The sequence below is a fragment of the Grampus griseus genome (genome assembly GCF_964374135.1).
Source record: "Grampus griseus genome assembly, chromosome: 11".
NCBI lineage: Eukaryota > Metazoa > Chordata > Mammalia > Artiodactyla > Delphinidae > Grampus > Grampus griseus.
The window spans coordinates 8,375,498-8,380,927 of record NC_139005.1 but is presented as its reverse complement, the minus strand read 5'-3'; the positions used below and the strand labels follow the sequence as shown (position 1 = coordinate 8,380,927).

Below are 5,430 nucleotides of genomic sequence, written 5' to 3'. Positions count from 1 at the left end.
TCCGCTAGCCTGCCGCGCTCCCCGCCCTGGCACCGGCGTCATGCTCTGGAAGGCCCTGCTCCTCTCCGCCTGCTTTGCCCTGGTGGTGACTTACCCCGCACTGCTTCAGGGTGAGTGCACGTTGGGAGGGTTTCTGGAGAAGAGGGCTAAAGTCCATTCACCGCGTGTGCGTGCGTGTGTGCGTGCGTGCGTGCGTGTGTGTGTGTGTGTGTGTGTGTGTGAGTGAGCGAGCTATGAGGCCTTGGGCAAGTTGAGTGGCTTGACTAAGATTAAGGTTGTGTTTTGAATCCGCCTCATACAGGTAGTCAGGCTGGGTCAAATGGAATTAGGGTTGGTGATGAGAGGGCTCTTGAGGTTTCCCTGTGGTCCCCTTAACTATCAGGTGCTAAAGAGGCTTTCTCTATTTGACTCAGGTTAAAAAGTCCTTGGGTGTACTCTAACTTTACTGGAGAGTAAGATTCAAAGTGCTTTAGCCGCTGGCTGGGTTACATGCAGTGGGAATCAGTGGGTCTGGAGCAGAAACTTGTGAGTCATATTGAGAGAAGAAGGAATCCCTGTCTCCTGAACCAGAAGAAGGCTGCTTTCCCCCCAAGCCTCTTTCTCTTCTAGTCCTTCCTGAACTCAGATCCGTTTCTCAAGAGGAGGGGTATTCATTCACTTGCACTAAAATGGTGACTTTACCCTCCACTTCCTCCCAGCTCTCCCTCTGGTAGCTCTCAATTTATCCGCTGCTGGGTTTGGGTTCTTTACTGCATATGAATGAATGACAAAGCAAATGACTAAATTAGAGAGCTAATGATTTTGACCTCATTGGCAGGGTGCCCACAACCTGCTGGACTAGGCAGCCACAAGGACTGTAGGTCTTTCACTGCAGCCCAAGCAGACCCAGGTGGTAGGCTCATCAGGCCTTCATGGTTATGATGCTTTTATGGTTCACAAGACCCAAAATGTCTGGATTGTGCATTCTCTAGGACAGACTGGAAATTGAAGAGCTAGATGTAGCCCATTAAATGAAAATGGTAGGAGTCCCCATTTTAGAGTCCATTTCATTCTTGCTTATGCACCTTGGAAATAGCTGTTTTCCTTGCTCCTTTCCCCCACTTATATTTTTAGTTTTCAGGGAACTGAAAGAATTATATAGGGGAGTTTTTGAAATTTTATTCCACTGCAGTCTGACTGATTCACATTTAGAGGCACAATATCAAACGCTCCTTCCTAACCCGACCCCTCAAAGGAGGGTGGAGTAGGGGCAGCGAGCGTATTCCTAGGTGGCAGTTAGTCTTCTGGACATTCTAGCACTTGGCAGAAGAGAAACTTGTGGGGAGACCAGTTTGATTCAATATCCCCTTTTCTGTTCCATGTTTTCCCTGGAAAAAGATCTAGCTGGGAATGGAAGGCTGTGGAGATGGTAGAAACATTCTCACAAGAAAGTACTTGAACTGTTTTTTTCTTTTTGGTTCCTCTAGAATTCATCACTGACTTAGAGTCAACCACTGTCCTGGAGTCAACCACTGACCCAGAGTCGACCACTGGCCTAGATTTGACTACTGGCCTACAGTGGACCACTGGCCTAGAGTTGACCACTGGCCTAGAGTTGACCACTGGCCTAGAGTTGACTACTGGCCTAGAGTTGACCACTGGCCTAGAGTTGACTACTGACCCAGAGTCGACCATTGGCCCAGAGTTGACCACTGACCCAGAGTCGACCACTGGCCTAGATTTGACCACTGGCCTAGAGTTGACCACTGGCCTAGAGTCAACCACTGACCCAGAGTCGACCACTGGCTCAGAGTCGACCACTGGCCTAGAGCTGACCACTGGCTCAGAGTCGACCACTGATCCAGAGTCGACCACTGGCCTACAGTTGACCACTGACCCAGAATTGACCACTGGCTTAGAGTCGACTGCTGACCCAGAGTCGACCACTGGCCTACAGTGGGCCACTGGCTTAGAGTCAACCACTGACCCAGGGTCGACCACTGGCCTAGAGTCGACCACTGACCCAGAGTCGACCACTGGCCTAGAGTCGACCACTGACCCAGAGTCGACCACTGACCCAGAGTCGACCACTGGCCTAGAGTCGACCACTGACCTGTCAGACTTGACCACGCACCATGACTTCACTGAAGATGCACAAACAACAACTGACGTGTATTTGGAGAACACACAGACTTTTGGTAAGTGAGGGTTGTGTCCTCAGAGGAGGCCTGGGCAGCAATTGGTAGGCTCCCTCTTTTACATTTCTGAGGGAAAGGCTGCTTTTGTCCAGTGCACTTGATTCCCAGCATATGTCTGTGACAATTCCCGTCGTCCATTTTGTTTTCCTAGAATTGCCTACTAATGTGGGATTAAACACCCTGAGCTCTAAGGAAGAAGCCACTGAGGTCACAGGTGAGGATTCCTCTCTTCAGAAATGCAGAAGTTCCTCCCTGCCTCCCTTTCCTTATTTATAGTTCTTTACATAGGAAAGTCCTATGGTAATTTACACATTTGGGGATACTTTTGCTGCTTTGTTCTCTGAGGTGGAGTAAACTTAGCCAAAAGTTCATTGAAACTTGAGGAAAGTTAAAGCATTTCCCAGAACGCCAGGAACTGCAACTGGTTGAACACCAGCATAGCTCCAGCCCCAAGGTCTGACCTGATCTGATCTCTGGGACCTGCTTTCTGGGCTTCCCTAAAGAGGACAAGCTCCTTCATGTCTCTGTAGGGTCAGAAAAGGGGTTAACAATTTCCTTTTCTTTTCCAGTTGATTACAATTCATTTCAAATAGAGAACTTTTGGAGTAAAGGTTACACTAAGTGTAAATCTTATCTGAATATAGACTGAACAGACGATAGAGCAATTTAAAAGCTTCATGAATTAAGCAGTGTCCCTATCTCTGCCCATCCCTCTCTCAAGCCACCATCATTTTTCAATTTTCTGTCTGCCACTCAGCCAAGAAGTCGTAAGATTTCAATGCCTTCCACCCCCGCAAACAAACCCCAGTAGTCTGCAGGAATGCCTGAGATTTTCGCTAAGAAAGACCCTTGGGCCTTACTTACAAAAGCAAATTTCTAAACACTCTGATTCTTATGTCTATAAATAATAGCTAACATTGATTGAGACCTACTGTATTCCAGCACTGCTTAAAGCGTATAGGGGATTGCAGATTGTAGTTGGAGAAATCTAGAAATTGTATTTTAGTGGAGGCTGAAGGGCCTGTTAAAAAGAAGGTTGGATCTCTCAGGGACTTCTAAGTGTGAGTGGAGACCAGCCCTTTAACTAAATCCTTCTCATGAAGTGCACTTGTGTTTCATTTCCACTGGTAGGATTTCAGGCATGGCAGAGTGCCTTGGCAGTTAGAAGAAGGGAGGTTTTTGTGTCATAGACTCAGTGGAGTCCTATGTTTACTAGGGGGCTACTTGAGTCTGTGAGCTGAATGACAGACACACTGTGATCCTTACTGGAAGTGAATAAAAACCATTTCTTTACTTAATTATAGAGGAGCCCAGCACCTCCACGGGAAGCAACGAGTACAACACAGTGTTTTTTGGTAAGTTTCTTCTCTCTTGTCTCTGGTATCTTATTAGGGATTTGACACCATTTTCAATGCTGGGAAAGGATTCCAATTTAAAACTTTCCAGATGCTGAGATCAGCTATAATTCTAATATGGAGGTGAAAAAGACAGCCTCTTTCCTCTCTGAGGTTTACCGTCCAAGTCTAATTGTTTGCATTTTCAGTCACCAAATAGGCATAGGATAAACAAGTTTTCTCCCTTGAGTTTTCCAAGATTTCCTGTCTCACTAGGATGTGGATTCCAGTCCAGTCTATGGAATCTTTTTAAGGGAGAGCCTGAGGAAAAGGCATCAGATTTTCTGATTCATAAAATATATAATTCAATTAAAAGCTGTAAAGCCTAGGAGCTCTGAATCAGGAAGTCCTGGTTTTAATACTTTGCCTCACTCCTGGCTTTTTTGGAAATTTCTGAAGTAACTTCTTCAGGCATTAAAATGGATACCTGGACAGTGTGCAGGTATCTTGCTTAAGGCTCAAAGAGAGCGCAGGAGAATAAGGAATTTACACCTTAAATTAAATCATGTGCCCAGTGGGAAATGAGAAAGATGAGCCTGATCTTTTGAGCACTAGGTTTTCTTGTTTCTCTTGGCAACTCATGTTTTCATTTTTGTTTTTGTTTTGCTTTTTAGTTTAGAAAATGAAGCAGATTCTCATTACCTGTGACCATCGCTCTACTAACCACAACATTCTAAGAAGATTCTGAGCCTCTGAACAAGCCTTCCATTCCATTATAGGAGCTTGAATAATTGTAAAAGACTAGACTAGTGAGACATCGGAGGTACCTACTTGAGGATAAACAGAGTGGCAGGAATTATACACAGACAGAAGAGGGGCATCTCTTAACCATGTCCCATTTAATATGGGCTCAATAAATGTTCATTTGTACTAAATTTTGAGAGGGGGTTTTTATTTTATGAGGCAACATTTTTTTTTTGCGGTATGCAGGCCTCTCACTGTTGTGGCCTCCCCCGTTGCGGAGCACAGGCTCTGGAAACGCAGGCTCAGCGGCCATGGCTCACGGGCCCAGCTGCTCCGCAGCATGTGGGATCTTCCCAGACCGGGGCACGAACCCGTGTCCCCTGCATCGGCAGGCGGACTCTCAACCACTGCGCCACTAGGGAAGCCCTATGAGGCAACATATTGCTTAGTTGCCTTGTTTTAGAACCAACAACCATTTTACTCCTCTCTGATAAATACTTTACAATCAGGCGCCAACTCCTTATGACCACAGGAAAGCGTGAAATGAGCCTATGGAAAGTATATTGGTTTTCCTATTCCTATTATAACAAGTTACCACAAACTTAGTAAATTAGAATAACATAAACCTATTATTTTAGTTTTGTAGCTCAGAAGTCTGAAAGGCATCTCACTGGATTGAAAACAATGTGTTGGCAGGGCTGAGTTCCTTTCTGAAGCCTTTCTGGAAAAATCCATTTTCTTGCCCACTTTTCTTGGCCATCTTGCATCTTTGAAGCCAGCAAAGGTTGGTTGATTCTGACAGTACATCACAGAGTCACCAACACCGACTCTACTGCCTCCCTCTTCCACATTTGAGGACACATTGAGCTCCACCTGGATAACCTAGGATAATCTCTATTTCAAGGTCAATTGATTAATGACCTTAATTCCCCCTCTACCATGTAACTGAACATATTCAGTGGTTCTGGGAATTAATAGGTGAGCATCTTTGGGAAGCCATGACACAGACAGCAGAGAACATCTTACTCTAGAACTGGTTTGGTTCAGTGGGGGATGGAAACAATCACCCATGTTTTTCTTTATGTTTACACTATATTTTTTGCAAAAGGGAGTGGGTGAGTTTATGTAAAATTAGTTGGTTTCACGTATTTATACTTCACAGTATGTATATGCCA

General features: G+C 45.3%; 1 long non-coding RNA gene across 1 annotated transcript; it reads left to right on the top strand.

Annotated features, from left to right (window-relative positions):
- Nucleotides 1-2,331: 2,331 nt before the first annotated feature.
- On the top strand, nucleotides 2,332-4,272 carry LOC309830250. Its single transcript, XR_014297463.1, has 3 exons — nucleotides 2,332-2,391; nucleotides 3,482-3,532; nucleotides 4,186-4,272. It is a non-coding gene; the product is annotated as an uncharacterized lncRNA (long non-coding RNA).
- Nucleotides 4,273-5,430: the final 1,158 nt, after the last annotated feature.